The sequence below is a fragment of the Lagenorhynchus albirostris genome, chromosome 16 (assembly GCF_949774975.1).
Source record: "Lagenorhynchus albirostris chromosome 16, mLagAlb1.1, whole genome shotgun sequence".
NCBI lineage: Eukaryota > Metazoa > Chordata > Mammalia > Artiodactyla > Delphinidae > Lagenorhynchus > Lagenorhynchus albirostris.
The window spans coordinates 5,186,690-5,204,402 of NC_083110.1; positions in this window are offsets into that span (position 1 = coordinate 5,186,690).

Here is a 17,713-nt window from a genome sequence, read left to right on the forward strand (position 1 = left end):
AGCAGGGGCTGTGTCTTTGTGTCACCACCGCATCTCCGGTATCTAGAACACCTCCTGGCACGTGGTAACTGCCCGATAAATATTGGTTGAATGAAATGAATGAATGAGGTTCTGTGTTGAGGAACAAGCGAGGCATAGAGAGGTGAAGTTATAGAGACATTCAGCCCCTGCACCAGAAAAGGAACACAGTTCCTTTGGTTGACCACTCTATTGGTTTAGCAGTGGGCTTGCAAGGCTGTATAGCGGGTGTGTCACTCAACAGTGTCACCTTGTGGCTCCTTCTCAGAGTTCACCTTCTCCTTTTCGTGACCTGACCTTACAGAATGGAGCTGAGTATATCCCTTACTCCATGGAAGTCCTCCACTTCTTTCTGTATTACCTGTTCAGCTCTCATTCCCTCCCCAGCTAGACCCACTCAGGGATGAGCATGGAATGTCCTCACCCTACACTTCTAGGTGTCTATTGGTATGTTTATCTGGGCTGACGCACAGTTGGCACTCATGGGCTCAGAACCCCAGAAGAAGCTCATTCTGATTGGGTGGGGCCCATGCCACACCTATTTTTTTAAATAGATTTTAATGAGTTATTTTATTTTTTATTTATTTTTGGCTGCGTTGGGTATTCGTTGCTGCCACGGGCTTTCTCTAGTTGCGGCGAGTGGGGGCTACTCTTCATTGTGGTGCGCTGGCTTCTCATCGTGGTGGCTTCTCTTGTTGCAGAGCATGGGCTCTAGGCGCGCGGGCTTCAGGAGTTGTGGCACGCGGGCTCAGTAGTTGTGGCTTGTGGGCTCTAGAGCACAGGCTCAGTAGTTATGGCGCACGGGCTTAGTTGCTCCCCGGCATGTGGGATCTTCCCGGGCCAGGGCTTGAACCCGTGTCCCCTGCACTGGCAGGCGGATTCTTAACCACTGCGCCACCAGGGAAGCCCCCATCATAGCTTTTAAACCGATTTATTCTAGCAGTGCACTGTGTCTCCACGCAGGAGGAGGGCAGTTTGGGGATGTAGAAGGAGCCTCTGCTGACTGTGGTCATTCACTGGTTGGCTGTCCTTGGACAAGACGCATCAGCTCTCCCAGCCCCACTTCTTCATCTACAAATTAGGGGGTTGTACTGTTCAGATCTGCACACTTTGCTCTCTAGGGCCCCCTGGAGAGAGGGAGGTGGGGTCCAGGTCCTCCCTCTGCCTCAACCCAAGAAGCTACATTTCGGGCCCCCATGCCAGCTTAGATATGCTTGCATAGCGTGTTTGGGGCTTAAATTTAAAAAAATAGGGGACTTCCCTGGTGGCACAATGGTTAGGAATCTGCCTGCCAATGCAGGGGATGTGGGTTTGAGCCCTGGTCCGGGAAGATCCCACATGTCATGGAGCAACTAAGCCCCTGCGCTATAGAGCCCGCGAGCCACAACTACTGAGCCCACATGCCTAGAGCCTGTACTCCATAACAAGAGAAGCCACTGCAATAAGAAGCCTTGGCTCACCGCAACTAGAGAAAGCCTGCGCAGCAAAGAAGACCCAACGTGACCAAAAATAAATAAATAAATTTATTTTTAGAAATTTAAAAATAAAAATTAAAAAAAACACAAGCCATCACTGTGGACATTCCCTCGCCCCAGTTCTAAATGTTACAGGAGTCTAAGGGATACTGCAGAGAAAAGGGAAGGGTGGGTCTCAAAAGTCAGAGAAAAACTCAGAAAATCAAGCAAGTATTGACGCTGACCATCAGATTCTGCCCACAAAGCCTTATTTGCTCCTCTTTCCACGAGCTTTATTTTCCTCTTGTGGGTATAATAGGATGTGCTTCCTTTCCAAGTGGTGAAATATTCTGCCAAAAGAAAGTGCTCTGGGAATGCTAATGAAGTTTTATGAGAGCAGATTTGGGGGTAGAGGCTGGACAGAGAAGAGAGAATTTACAGGCAGCCCAGGGCAGAGCTTAGCTGGAGCCCGAGACATTTTTTCAAACAGCATTTCTGTGTCCAGGTTATTGAATGCTTTGCTACTTCAAATATGAAAGGCTCATCAGCTACAGAAGTTTCCTTTCTTGTTTTCTCCACTCAGTGCATTTTCAGGAGCTAGAATTCTGTTCCTCAAGGCTGGATCCACAGGCCAATTTCCTGGGAAGCTTCCAAACGATACGGATGCAAAGCCCTTGTTCCTAGGGGTGAGGTGAGGTCTAGGCGTTAGGTTTTGTTTTTAAGCTTCCAGGTTCTTCTAATGTGCAGCTCCAACTGAGGACCACCTAGGATGTGTGCAGATCTATCCTGGTGCTGAGGAGGAACTGCCAACCTGCTCCATGTGCCCCACGGGTACCATGCACTCACACTTCCCTCCTGAGATGGAGGAGAATGGTCTCCGCTCAGCACCAAGGCCAGTTGCAAGAGTGTGCAGTGGGTTCCATCCCTCCCTCCTTTACAGCATCATACTTTCTCCCCTGGCCGTTCCATCTACATGCGAGCATGCTGATACCAGTCCCCATCAGCATGAGGTTGATTCCACGTCCCACGATGGACCAGTTGATCCCACATCCAAGTTTAACTGCTGCCCAAGTTCCCTGCAGTCTCTTAGATTCAAGTTTAAGAGTTCTCTCACTTGAGATTATATATCTTTACCTCCCAGTCCTTTTTTTCATTTTTCTTATGATATATGTCAATCCCAAAAAGAACAAATGCAACGTATGTGTAATTTATGAAACCTCGTAAGACAAATACTTGTGATCCTACCGTCAAATTAAAGATTATGATATTACAACACCATGTTTGCTTACCATTCACTCGTTTTTTTTTTAATTATTTTGAAAGAAGTTGAGTAGGGACAAAAGATTGTCTATAATATTGTGCCAGGTAAAGAGATATAAAGAATAACAAGAAAGTGAGCATTCATGAACCTGCTCTCCTCTGAGCTCCAATATGAGTATCCAACAGCCTCTTTGACATCTCACTTTGATATCTAATTCAATATTAGCATAAGAAAAATATAATTCTTTGTTTTTCTTACCCAACTGCTTCTCTCCAAGTCTCTCCTATCTCAGGAAACGGCAACTGCATTCTGCCAGTTACTTAAGCCAAAATTCCTGTAGTCATTCTCAAATCCTCTTTTTCTCTCAAATATCACATCTATGGCGGACCCTGTGAGCTCGGTCTTTGGAATCCATCCTGAGTCCGCCCACTTTTCACTTCCTTCACCATCATCCTAGTGAGAGCACCTTTCGTGTCTTGCCTGGATCCTGCAAGAGCAGCCCATCTGGTCTCTTTTTTCCCCATCTCGCTTGTCCTCTGCCCACTCCCACCCCAGTTAATTCTCTACACCCCAAGTAGAATGATCACTTAAAAGCATCTATCAGATGAGGCTCTCTCCTACTCTAAGCCCTCCATGGCTTCCCATCACCCTACAATCCGAATCCAGGCCCTATGGGACATGGCACCAGGTTTCCTTACCAACCCCACTGCCACCTCACTTTTCCTTGCTTACTCCAGAGTGAGGAAGGGCTCACTCCCAGACACTCTGGGTTCACTCCCAGCCACTCTGGCTTCTGTTCCTCACATGCCAAACACGTTCCCATCTCAGAAACTTTGCCTTTATCATTCTTTTGCCTTCAGCATCAATGTCTACTCCCTAACCTCTGTCAGGTTTCTATTTAAATATCTTCTTCTCAGAGAGCCCTTCCCTGACCATCCTGTCTATTGTAGCACATCCTGATATAAGCATTTTCAATATCGTGTTCACTATTTTGTTCTAGGCTCCTACACCAGTGTTTGGTTCATAGTAGGTGCTTATTAAATATTAGTTGAATGAATGAATGAATGAAATAAAGTGACATATTTCTTACTGTTAAGGTCTTGCAATGGAGTTGGGGGAAGGAGCCATGCTTTCATTCTACTTATTAGGAATTCTGTTTCAAAGCTACATAAACATATTAGAGCCAATTTACACAGAAAAGGGGAGCTCATCACAGATATAGGACTATATCTTTGAAGCCAGTGTTTTGAAATATCTCTGATAAATAGGGTATACCTGGACTTTGTTTGATTTTTAAGCCAATTTTAAAATGAAATTTTAATTTCTTCACATATATTTTCATTGATAAGCTTTAACTTATTCCTCTCATTTTATTTTTTCTATTTTCTTATCTATTTTTTTTTTTTTTTTTCGGTACGCGGGCCTCTCACTGCTGTGGCCTCTCCCGTTGCGGAGCACAGGCTCCGGACGCGCAGGCTCAGCGGCCATGGCTCACGGGCCCAGCCGCTCCGCGGCATGTGGGATCCTCCCGGACCGGGGCATGAACCCGTGTCCCCTGCATTGGCAGGCGGACTCCCAACCACTACGCCACCAGGGAAGCCCAGTGTTTTTTTTTTTTTGTAAATCTCTTTTGTCATTTAAAAAATTTTCAGATGGTACCAGTGACATGTGCAAATCTAAATGTGCTCGTTTTATCCAATCTTACATCTATTTTATGAAAAAAAAATGTATCCTTGGCTCAAGCAGAACACTTGGAATATGATTTAGTAAGATATCAACTATTTCTTAATAATTAGCATGTATTTTAATGGAAAATTGAGTTGATTTTCCATAAAAGTTCAGGTTTTTGTATACGGTTATTCTTTGATATTTTCTTTGATACTCTTAAACTACCTCATTTCATGAACTGCTTTAAACTCTCTGCTTCTTATAGGGATGAACTGTAGTCACTCCCCTAAATGCTCATTTCAGGATTACTCATGCTTTTTTTTTCCTTTAAACACACATCCTAATTCCAAAATAATTGGTCACAACTATTTTTCCTCTCTCCATACGCCTGTGTATAATGTGGTCTTCAAAGGGAAATAACCATGTACATAAAATGTTTATTGTCATTGTTTTCATATTATAGCTGCTCAATAAATATTTGTTGCCTAAAAAAGTACAACTCTCTGCTTTTGTCTAAACCCCTGCTTTACAAGGTTAAAATATATATACAGTTGATTCTCAAACAATACAGGTTTGAACTACGTGGGTCCACTTATATGCAGATTTTTAAATACTACAGTACTGTACAACCTGCGGTTGGTTGAATCCATGGATGAAGAACTGCTGATACAGAGGAACTTCATAGAGGGCTGACTCTACACAGATTTTCAACTGCACAAAGGGTCAGCACCCCTGACCTCTGCGTTGTTCAAGGGCACAAAGATTTGAGGTTTTCATAACGCAATAAAAGCATTTTCCTGGGAGACACGCATGAGCATTAAGCTGTGTTGCTGTCCCACTCTCATGGAGATCACCATGGTAAGAAAGAAGAGAAACAAGACTTCCCTGGCGGTCCGGTGGCTAAGACTCCACACTCCCAACGCAGGGGGCCCAGGTTTGATCCCCGGTCAGGGAACTAGATCCCGCACGCGCGACAACGAAGATCCCGCAAGCCACAGCTAAGACCTGATGCAGCCAAGTAAATAAATATTTTTTAAAAAAAGAAGAAAGGAGAGAAAGGATTTCCCAATTCTCATCCAAGGAAGCGGAAATCATTTTGTTATTCTTCTTTCTCAGGCAGTCAGCAGAAGGATGTTTGGCTATAGTTAACAACTGAGCATAGAGTTATAGCAGATAGCTCATTGGAACAATGAATTTGTCGAGCAAGTGTGTTTAAACCTGGTGAGGATGTGTGATGCTGAGTATACCTGTAGTAATGTCGGCTGAACAGGAAAGCCATGGCCTTCACTTATCATTGGAACCACACTGAAGAGGCATGGTGACGTGCGTGTGGGTCACAGCCTTTGCCCCCAGATTGCCCTCTGTAATGTGGGTGGGCCTTGTCTAATCAGTTGAAGGCCTGTGTAAAACAAAAGGTTGACCCTGCCCCTAGTTAGGGAGAATTCTTCAGCCTGCCAGCTTTCGGACTCAAACTGGAAGTCTGCCCTGCAGATTCTGGAGTGACCAGCCTCCTGAATTTCATGAGCCTTTTCCTTTTTTTTTCAACATCTTTATTGGAGTCTAATGGCTTTACAATGTTGTGTTAGTTTCTTCTGTACAACAAAGCGAATCAGCTATATGTATACATATATCCCCATATCTCCTCCCTCTTGGTAGGGAGGGTGGGAGGGAGCCTATTTTTTTTAATGTGACTTTCACAAACTCTTGAGGAAATGCCCAGAGATGAAGCAAAGGATGTTTGGTTTATTATTTTGAATATGATCTGAAAACTAAAGTTAAGTTAACAATAGAAAAATGACAATGTCTTAGAGAGTCCAGAAAACATATGTGGCAAAATTGTTAAATGTTCATTTGTTTCTTTGACATAATGCATTGTTCACGTAGATTTTACTCTTTACCATCAAATAGTCCAGGAGAATCATCATGCAAAAACTGAAGCATCTGAGAGATTTTTGTGCAAAAGGAAAAGACTGTGCTATGGCCCACTGATTGGCTTCTGTCTCCTGACAATTCTCCAAACATGTGAAAATTTGGCCAAAAAAAAAAAAATCCCCCCCCCCAAAAAACCCTAAATTGATTTCACTTTAGCTCAATCAACCACATTTTAATCAGAGTTTGATCCAAATGACTTTTGACTATTTTCCAAATCCAAAGCCAACTACATGATTAAAGATCATCACCACAGAACATATTGAAAAGTTTGTGCTATAGAATCTACAAACAATTTCAAAAAATTGTTTTGAGCAATAGCAATAGGATTGAATTGAAGGAGTCTCTCATGGGGCTTCCCTGGTGGCGCAGTGGTTGAGGGTCCGCCTGCCGATGCAGGGGACGCGGGTTCGTGCCCCGGTCTGGGAGGATCCCACATGCCGCGGAGCGGCTGGGCCCGTGAGCCATGGCCGCTGAGCCGGTGCGTCCGGAGCCTGTGCTCCGCAACGGGAGAGGCCACAACAGTGAGAGGCCCGCGTACCGCAAAAAAAAAAAAAAAAAAAAAAAAAGTCATAAATGAAGGAGTCTCTCATGGGTGGCACTGAAGAAAATAACACTTATTTGGGTCTATATGCTATATATACGTATAGGCTCTCTCTATATGACCTTAAGTCATTACGCTTTCATGTCTGTTTTGTGTTGAAATCAGACTTGAGGCTCCAGGGCAGTGGGTAACAATAATGAAGATAGGATGTCTGTACAACATTCCTCCTAGTGGGCATGAAGCAGCGGCACCCTAGGGAAGCAGTATGTGAAGATCCGTCCCAGTGTAACCAAACAGGATGCCGTGGGGCCTTCTCGGGACAGACCCTTGCCCTCCACGTCCTTCCTCTTGTCTGTAGAGAAACTTCCGCCTCTTAGGCCTTCCCGAGTTGCAAAGAATAAACTTAGTCAGGGGTGAAAAAATAAAGAAAGAAAGGAAAACTGTTAAGCAAGACAAAATAATAATAGTTTAGCCATTAAACAAAGTCAAGGACCTTTAGTTCTTCCGCAAGGGCTATAGATAATATTCTGAGCCATGTCCTTTGAGCTGTTTTGCAGAGACTGAAGCCCTTACCAGGTGGAAGAAGTTAACTGCCCACAAGCATGGAGGCCCCAAGCCAGTTGGAACCAGAAAGTTGATGATGCTGACTTCCAATTACCTCACCACCAACCAATCAGAAGAAGGTCCACAAGCTGATCACATACCCCAAAAGCCCCCTCCCTCACCCCGTCTTTATAAACCTTTCCCTGAAAACCATCAGGGAGTTTTGGCCTTTTGAGCAGTAGCTGCCTGGACTCTTTGCTTGATACCTGCAATGAACACCGCATTTTCCTTCACCACGACTGGGTGTCAGTAGATTGGCTTTACTGGGCGTGGGCAAGCAGACCCAAACTTTGTTCCATAGCACCAGTGTCCCAGTGCCCCAGGATGGGGCATTTAGTCTTGCAGTGAGAGTATAAATAGCTTTTAAGTAATGGAGGACGTTTTTCAGGTGCCACCCATAAGCTCTTCCTCTTCCGCTATCGGCCATGGGACTTCTTGACTGCTTCCCATATAGAGAAGGAGAGAGGCTTGTTGCAGAAAATTGGGTCAGATATAGGAACAGAAAAGACAGGGATCTCGCAATGCAATTAACCATAGACTTGGTACTGGAAAGTCTAAACGTTCGGTCATTGCACAAATTCTCCCAGAAATCTCTGTAATTAATTAGCATACTGGCAATGACACCAGAGTGACCAGACAGAGGTGGACTCGCGAGGATTAGCAGGAAACGTGGACTGGAGTAGGGCTCAGAAAAGGATTCTGGAAGCACGTGCAAAGAGGGAGAGGCTTGGACGGGTTCATTTTTCTGGACACTCTTGGCTGCAGGTTTCATCAGTGCCTGATAACATATGATACAGAGTTAGAACTTAAAATATTTTAATTCGATGCACAGGTATAAATATATATTAATGTATGTTTATATCCTTAAATTAACAGTTACGTTATGCCATTCTCAAGTTATCCTTCTTTTCCTTGCCTCTATGAGGTCTAGAATAACAAGAACCCCTTTTGCTGTTATTAGATGTTCCAAATCCGAGTGGGCTCAGGAGACAATGGCAGGAGGGCGGAGGTGGCTGAGTGAGCAGCGCCCCTTGTGGCGAAGTGCTGGAGCACATGAAGAGGACTGAAGGCTGCACTAGTATGGTCCTCCAGCTGCGACCTCAGGACTGTCACAGGTGATAAAGCTGCTTGAGCTGGTGGGACCCAGACAGGAAGACGAAGTTGCCTTCTTTGAAATTCCCTTTTTTTGAAATATTCATTTTATTTACTTATTTATTCATTTCTTTATTTTGGCTGCGTTGGTTCTTCATTGCTGCGCATGGGCTTTCTCTAGTTACAGCGAGCGGGGCTGCTCTTCATTGCAGTGCACGGGCTTCTCATTGCAGTGGCTTCTCTTGTTGTGGAGCACAGGCTCTAGGTGCACGGACTTCAGTAGTTGTGGCACGCGGGCTCAGTAGTCGTGGAGCACGGGCTTAGTTGCTCCGTGGCATGTGGGAATCTTCCCGGACCAGGGCTCGAACCCGTGTCACCTGCATTGGCAGGCGGATTCTTAACCACTGTGCCACCCTGAAATTCCCTTTTATCTATTCCTTTTACAGAAGTCAGAGTCAAGAATGACAGGACCTCTGTGGCCTTGAATAGATGCTACCCTGGGGGATGCTTCCGCTTGTGAAGCAACTTTAAGAAAATTCTCTGGCATAATTCTAATTGTAAATCCTTCTCAAGGTTATCTTCCTTTCCAGAACCTGACCCTCTTCTCCACGCTCTTGGTATTTGCATTCTAAGAGTGTGATGTGCAGAGATCTTTCTCTACAGCTACCCTCGGGCAGGATGAATCATTACTATTGCCAATACTGTGCAACTCCCAGCAACTTCACCAAGGTTCCCCGACCTTCTGTCAACTTTGAAAATGAGATCGACTCACAGTGTTAGCTCTATAGCCTGAGTCACCCAAACGTCATGCCATTGTAAGAGGAAAGCATGCCATTGTAAGAGGAAAGCTCTGAGAAATACCGTTGAGCCCTGGTTCCATAGAGCGGAGGGTCTATGACCCAGTGTGAAATGCAAACCCAGCAGTACGTTCTCCTACCTTCTGACTGGTGCCAGTTCGTATCATTCACGTCAGTTGTTTACTGATCCTCAGCCTTTCCATCCAGACCATGGACATAAAGACACATTACATAAAAATCAGTTAATGTGTGTGAAGATATTTAATGAGATTAAAGATTGGGCTCAATGTTTGTGAATTCTAACCCGAGCTCTGCAGTTAAGGTGTGACTGTCTCCAGGCAACTTGTTTACCCTCTGGAAATGAGTCTTTTTCTTTATAAGGGTAATGGATGTTCTGTTCATCGAAAGGTCTTAATTATTCAGAAGCTAATTATTCTGCCTCTGCACTGTCTTGGTTATTCTTCCTCTTCGCTGACTGTCTCTGGCAGTCTTTTCTCTCATGATTAGTAGAGTTTTCCATTCTGCCCTCAGTGGTGCAAAGAAAATTGGCTTTTGCAATTATCTACCCTCTTTTCCAACTCACTGGATAGTGGGGAAACTTCAACGAGCCCATTAACAACATATCTGTCTTTTTCCAGTTTAAAGGGTCTCCTTTTGTATTAAAACAATTGCTTTCATAATTGTATACCTTCTCCTTCTCCTCCAAGGAAGTATCTTAGTGTTGACAGTTGAGACTGTCCTGGATCAATGCAGGGTTCTCTGGGTCCCTTCTGGTCTCTGTTGTGGAATAGTTGGTTGGGCTGGGACCAGTATCTTCCGAAGTGCAACTGGTCCCTCTGGCCTTTTGGTGTGTGATGGCATCTGTTGCCACTGACCACTGGCTTGCCTTGCCCCTAACCATTGGGAGTCCCCTGCACAGTGGTTTTGTCTGGCAGACCTTAGGATTGTGCCAATACTGTGGTCTTCTTATCAGTGGGGCATGCGGCCAACACTGGGAAGGAAGGGGCTAATGCACTCTCTGTCTCTGTCCCTGTCCCTGTCTGTCTGTCTCTCTCTGGCTCCTTTATCGAGAAGTAGCTTCTAAGTCTGGAAGTAGCACACGTACCTTCTACCCACCTTCTCACTGGCTGCCAGAAGGACCAAAGTCATGTCATCTCCTCTATCAGGAATCCACAGCCTGTCTTTCTTCTGCCCAGGGAAACACGCCACAAGCCCCGATGTTCTGGGTGTCCTCGAGACTTACCAAGAAGTTTCTACAGCACCTTGACCCCGCCCTTGGAGATGTAGCCTCAACTCTGGGACTAATGGGAAACTTGACTTCCAACTTCTTGGCTCTAATTTGGTCTCTGTCTCTCATCTCCCACAATCCAGATGGGAGTTTCCTTTCTTCTCTCTATTTAGGCAAGACGTCCCTGACAGCACACTCTCCCCGTCCTGCCCTCGGCAACGTCAGCCCTCACCCCCATCCCCAGAGCTCCGGCAAAATGGCTGCTAGAGAGTAGTCACTTACAGAGAGAGGAATGTGCAACACACTGGTTAAAGTTATCAAAGGGTCATCTTTACTACATCAAATTTCTATCAGATAGACACAAGGGAAGAGGAAGAGAGATAAGACCCCCAAATTTGGTAATTTACTGGCAGTTCTGTTGAATGATTTGATGAGATATTAATCAAAACTGTTGGTTTAAATGAATGATGTGGGAATCCTATTATATACGCATGATCTATTTCCTCTCCTCTGGATCACTGAGGGTTGGTTACAACGGCTGTTCTAAAGAAATCATTATTAAAATAGATCCTTGGGAGTCTGGAAGATGACTCGTCAATGATGGTAGCAAGGAAGTGGAAGCAGAAATGGACAAAGGGGTGTGCCTAATGCTGAGCCAACCCCTGGATTTAAGTGGATTCGACCCACGGAGAACATACTGCTGTGACACAGGAAAAGCCCATCACAGCAACGCTCTTAATTCCTGTTATTTGCCCGGACACCCTCCCGCTTTTCTGTGCGAATCCACTGACGTTTGAATCTTTGCCCTTACGGTTCTGCATCTTAACTTCAGAAACGTGCCTCGGTTCCCTTCCTCGGAAGCTCCCTTTTGGTCCTCTTCTCTGACACTCAGAGGCTTTTCTCTCTGGGACGTGACTTTGCTTTCATCCACCTACACCTGCATTCAAGAATAAGAGCTTCCTCCCCACGCCATGCCAGCTGGACCAGCTGCCTGGCCTTTACTGCAGTTGGTAGAACGGAAAAAAATTACAAAGTCAAGTGCCGATCAACTCCAGCAGTGACAAACTATCTCCAATGAAAAACATTCCAGACGTTCTTGTCGGTCTCCTAACTACCAAGAACCTTTGAATAAGCAAGCAGGAAACGCACACAAAATTCAAATCACTTCGCGTAACATCATAAGAAAATTGGAATAGATCTTAAAGTCCTCTAGTACAATGCTCCCTTCTGTTTAAGAGGACACTGAGACGTTTTTAGAAGTTAATGGAATTTCCACCGAAGATTACACAGCTATTTATCATGTATCAATCTCATTAACTTCATCACCTACAGGGTGGCAAGGATGTGATGATGAAAGACTGAATGTAACAGCCTTGCTGTTGCGGGATGTTTTCACAGAGCCCCTCAATAGTCACAATGAAGACCGCTTGGCTGCAATCCATCTCGTCTCACTAGAAGCACATTTAACCACCATTATACATCAGAGACTGCTCTATATTACTACCGTATAATCCAGCAATCTCACTCCTGGCTATATATCCAGAAAAGACAAAAACACTAATTTGAAAAGATACATGTGCCCCAATGTTCATAGTAGCACTATTCACCATAGCCAAGACATGGGAGCAACCCAAGTGTCCTTCAATACACCATCGGCTTAAGAAGATGTAATACATATATACAATGGAATAGTACTCAGCCATAAAAGAGAATGAAATATTGCCATTTGCAGCAACACAGATGGACCCAGAGAATATCATACTTAGTGAAGTAAGTCAGACAAAGACAAATATCATATGATATCACTTATATGTGAAATCTAAAAAAATAATATGAATGAATCTATGTACAAAACAGAAACAGGCTCACAGACATAGAAAACAAACTTCTGGTTACCAAAGGGGGGGAGGTGGATAAATTAGGAGTATGGGATTAACAGATACAAACTACTATACATAAAATAGACAAGCAACAAGGATTTACTATACAGCACAGGGAACTATATTCGACAGCTTGTAATAACCTATAATGGAAGGTGATCTGAAAAAAAAGTCTCTCTCTCTATAACTGAATCACTTTGCTGTACACCTGAAACTAACACCATATTGTAAATCAACTATACTTTAATAAAAAAGAAGAAAACTTGCTCTATTAAAATTGAGTGTGTGTCTACTTCCCCTTGAGGGAGTGTGTCCTTGTGTGTACTGTGCTTTCTCCTCGTCTGACTAACGCCCAGTGCTGTGTTTGACCAGAGTCCGTGCTCAGTAAGTTCTTGGTAATTTGAACTGCATGCTAGGAGTCAGTCACTCAGCTCTGTAGTAAGGCTCAGAGTCTTAACTTGAGGTGCATAGGTCCTCTTCAGGTCTGTGAATTTCTTAAAGTGATACTCAAAATCATATGGATGTGTGTTTGTGCCCTCCTACACATCCCCCCAGACCCCTGGGGGATATTTCAGTGTTTGGCAGCAGCATCTTAAAGAGATTAAAGGGCCAATGTAACAGAGGGCAAACTGTGCTGTGCTGAGCGCATCGGTCACCAGTCCCCCCTTGGGTCTCCACCTCCCTGGAAGGGCACGTGGGCCTGAGCAGATAGAAACTGGAAACGCTTCAAACAGAGCTTTGGCATCACTGGAAGAGTATGAAATGGTTCAGGGTGATCATCGTGGAGTGGATGTAACGCCCCAGGACCTACTGGATAAAAAAACAAACATAAATCAAGAGCAAAGCCACGAGTAGGAGGCACCAGGGTCAAGCACCTCTATCCTTGAGCAGAGGGGCTGAGGACAAATATCTATAGCTTCTCTCATTCCTTTGTTTTTTTTTTTCTATGTAGGTATTCTTTTCTTTCAACTCCATATAACAACCCTTTCTCAATGAAGAAGTATTAGAAATAACAAAAGAGTTGAAGAACCAATGAATCAATGAAGAATTATTTGAAGTAAAAGCAAAGAAGAGTGGACTGGAGTTCAAAATGAAAGTGATCTATCTGCTTAGATTGATAAAAGTGGAGCTGGGTTTTAAGTTGTCCATCAGCAGGAAAACCTTCTTTGGAAGTCACGAGATCCCAGACACTGGGGATACTTAAGCAGAGACTAGATTTCTCCCTCTTAGAGATGTCACAGAAGAGATTTCTCACTGAAAAGGCAGCAGAAGTAGCTAATTACTCAAGTCTTTTTAGAAAACTTAAATTTATTTAGTTGTTAGGAATCTTACATTGATTACCAGCGCATATAGAGGGCAAAGTCACTAAGTATGTAATACTTAAAGAACTTATGTTTGTCTGTGGGCTCTGTTTTTGAAATCAGTTTTCTGTACCTACCAATATCTGTCTTGGTTAAAACTGGAATTGGTTTAATCCCCAAAGCTCACATACACTGACAGGAGTTGACAGTTCTCATATATGCTGGGGGAAGAATTTAAAATCTGAAGCAGATAAACTGCATGTCCAGGTGATAAATAATTAGGAATGGAGGGAGGGGCATATTCATAATTTCTTAAAAATCAGGGCCATGGGTTTATCTGCATTTAATTTGCAGTATAGGAAGTAATCACTGGTTCCTCCAAATTCTTACAGAACTCTGTGTCTAACTTAAGCACCTTGTACTTTTTGCCTTTTATTTTAGTCAGCTGTGCATGTGTCTTGTTTCCTACTGCTCTGCCATTCCTTGAGGGCATAGCTTTCAACTGTACGTCATTCAGAGTGCCTAAAAATCTTGGAAAGATACAAGTGGGTTATGTTTCTCCGGAAGCTAATCTTTTTTTCTTTTTAGTTTTCTGTGATTAAACAAAGGTGCCAAATGCAAGAACTCTGTAGCTAAGAGGAAATATAGGGCCAAGTAAAAGGGGAGAGGAGAACCAGTGAATTCGTGGTGTGCATTGTATTTGCCAAGGCAAGCAAGTCAGGACGATTCTTCTATGCTGCGGTGACAGAGACACGCGCAAATGTCCATGGGTTAGCACACATACGACGTTTATGCTTATTTTTATTTTAATACAATTAAAGTTTTGCTTTTTGCTCATGAAATGCCCCAAAGGGATGTTGCTGGTTGGGTGGTTCTCCAAGACAGCTCTCCTCCAACTGGACACTCTGAGACCCAGGCTTCTTGTACCTAGTGGCACCATCATTCCCTTGCGCCAAAGCAAATAGAGAACTCGTAAAGTATTTCTCAAGAAATTTTAGGGGTCAAGTCTGGAAGTAGTACACATGACTTCTACCTACATTCCGTTAAGGAGAACATACCAGATGGCTTCACTTTTAAAGGAGGCTGAGACATGTGGTCTTTCTATATGCCCTTGTTAGGGCATAAAGTGTCGGCGAAATAGGTTTGGCAAACGTGAAGCACTGTCTCTGCCACAGTGCCCAAATATCCATTTTATCACTCTGTGAGCGTCTGGAATATGCTCACCCTTTCCCTTAAGAAAACAACTCAAAGTTCCATCAAGTCACTGCCTATAGATCAAAGTCCAGGACCTCCCAGTGATGTATGAATTTTTAAATTTTCCTCTTCCTCAAATTCAAATGTGACTGTTTAAAGCAATCTTTGAGTAGAAAGACAAGTTATCTGGTTCCCTAAGTGCACTCAAGACACAGTAGCGGAATAGGGACAGGATGACAGTAACACATACTTCCTGGAGAAAGGGAAAGGACGGGTAATATACAGAAGTCATTGGTCCACAGCAGTAATGAAATCCTATAGGGCAGGCGTTGGGATGGCTTCCCACCCTATTGGGGCGACGGAGGGAAAATTCTTTGATTAAATCCTGATTCTGATTTTCAGGAGGGAATCCCTTCTCCATTGTTTCCTTAATATAGGGATCGTGTCTTCCATTTATTTCTCTTATAGTTCATTGATTAAGTGAATCCTGTTGTTGGATTAACCAATAACAGGCAGAAAGACAAGTAGATTTCTAATGTTGTACAATATGCAATAGGAAGGAGGTCTTTACTCTGATCCCGCAGACATTTGACCAGACCAGCTAAGATATCCTTAGCCAGGATTATGACACTTTGACTGTAGTAAAGACAATGTTCTGTGTTTCAAAGTATTCCTCTGCGTTAGCTACTATCATCTGTGTTTGGCAAGGCGTTATGGAAAGAGATGAACTCAAGAGAGAAAGTTTGTTTATAAGAGGAAAAGAAACAAAACAGAGGCAGTCCAGAAATTTGGAGCCTTGCAGGACTGGAAAAGTCAATTGCTGCTAGACTCCAAAGAAGAAGAAATGGGACTTTACAGGCTCTGGAAAAAGAAGATTGAGTGAATCGTCTCAGATTAACCTATGTGGTATTCCCAACTCTGAGAGCCTCAGGGTAGTTGCCATTAAGTAGAGAGAGAGAAAGATGTGGATGAAGAAGCAAAGATGCAAGGGAGACATGAAAACTATGTTTAGGAAAGAATTCTAGGCATGGTATACACTCAATACATGTTTAATTAATTGTAAAATAAACATATACCTTAATATCATAAGTATTTCAAGGTACTTGGACCTTTTGTGAAGAATACATCTTTCTCATGTCAAACAGCATGCTTTTAGTAAAGTAATATTTAAAAGTTAATGAGGCCAACTTCATTTACTGATTGAACAATTAAGCTATAGAAACATATTTGCAGAATATATCCCTTACTAGCAAGCAGCAGTTGATTAGCTTGGCTTGTAACGCACCACCCATTTTGATGAACTTACTAACTGAGGTTTTATTATGGGCAGAAAATGAAAAATACATAACCTCACTCAGGTTAAAAAATTAGTAGGATTTCTTCTGACACAGCATGCAGATATACAGACTCCCATTTCAGTCACAGAACTGAAATTATTCAGAAACGAATAAAATACCAACTAAGCAAAATGAAGCCAGCACACAATCATTTCCGTCCCTGACCGCCTTCCTTCAAATTAACCCAGGAGCCAAAGGGAAGCCAACTGAAAAAAAAAAAAAAAAGAGAGAATGTTAACATAGCAAATTTATGAGGGTAGCTTGATAAAATGTGTTAACTTTGATATAAGTACATGACTGCTTTAAAAAATGAAAAATACCCATCTATAAAAATAAGTACCAGGAAGACATCTACATTCAGGTAGGATGTACCAGGTGTTGGCAGATCACCAGTTTCATTGCAACAACTTGAAAAGTAAATAATGTTGGTGGGGCAGCAGGTGACAATAATTGCTATTGCGACTATTTATTGAGTACCAAGCCCAGGCTCTCCACTGTGCTAAATTCTCAATATACTTGAATTTAGTTAATCTTTGTAATAACTATTTGAGGTAGATATGAAAAAATGAAGCTTGGAGGAGTTAAATTAGGTTCCCAAGGTTATCTGGCTGGTGAGTGGAGAAGCCAGTATTTAAGGCATTTTATCTGACTCTAAATCCCATGCTAGGGGCTTCCCTGGTGGCTCAGTGGTTAAGAATCCGCCAATGCAGGGGACACGGGTTCAAGCCTTGGTCCGGGAAGATCCCACATGCCGTGGAGCAACTAAGCCTGTGCGCCACAACTACTGAGCCCTCGTCCCACAACTACTGAAGCCTGTGTGCCTAGAGCCTGTGCTCCGCAACAAGAGAAGCCACCGCAATGAGAAGCCCGCGCGCTGCAACGAAGAGTAGCCCCTGCTCGCTGCAACTAGAGAGAGCCCGTGCACAGCAACGAAGACCCAATGCAGCCAAAAATAAATAAATAAATAAATTTAAAAAATAAAATAAATTCCATGCTATTTATTTAAAAAAAAAAAGAGGGGAGTGATGTGGCTTAGCAACTGCACATGTAAAAATGATGTAGACAATTTAGGCAATAAACGTGGATATGAGTCAACAGTGTGACGTGGCTGTCAAAAAAATATAATCAATTCAACCTTTTGCTGCATTGCTAATAATAATAGCTCATATCTTTTAAGTGCTGGCCCTGGCCATGTGCTAGGCCTTATTCTAAACACCTTACATGCATTAACTCATTTTATCTTCACAACGATCTTACAAGGTCATCTTTTTTATACAGTTGAAGGGACTGAGGCTCAGAACGGTCAAAGACCTTGCCCGGGCTTACAGTAGCCAGAATGTGGTGACTGAATGAAGAGAGACCCCGCTTTTCTTCTGGCTGTGCCCAGATCTTTCCTTGGGGTTAGTA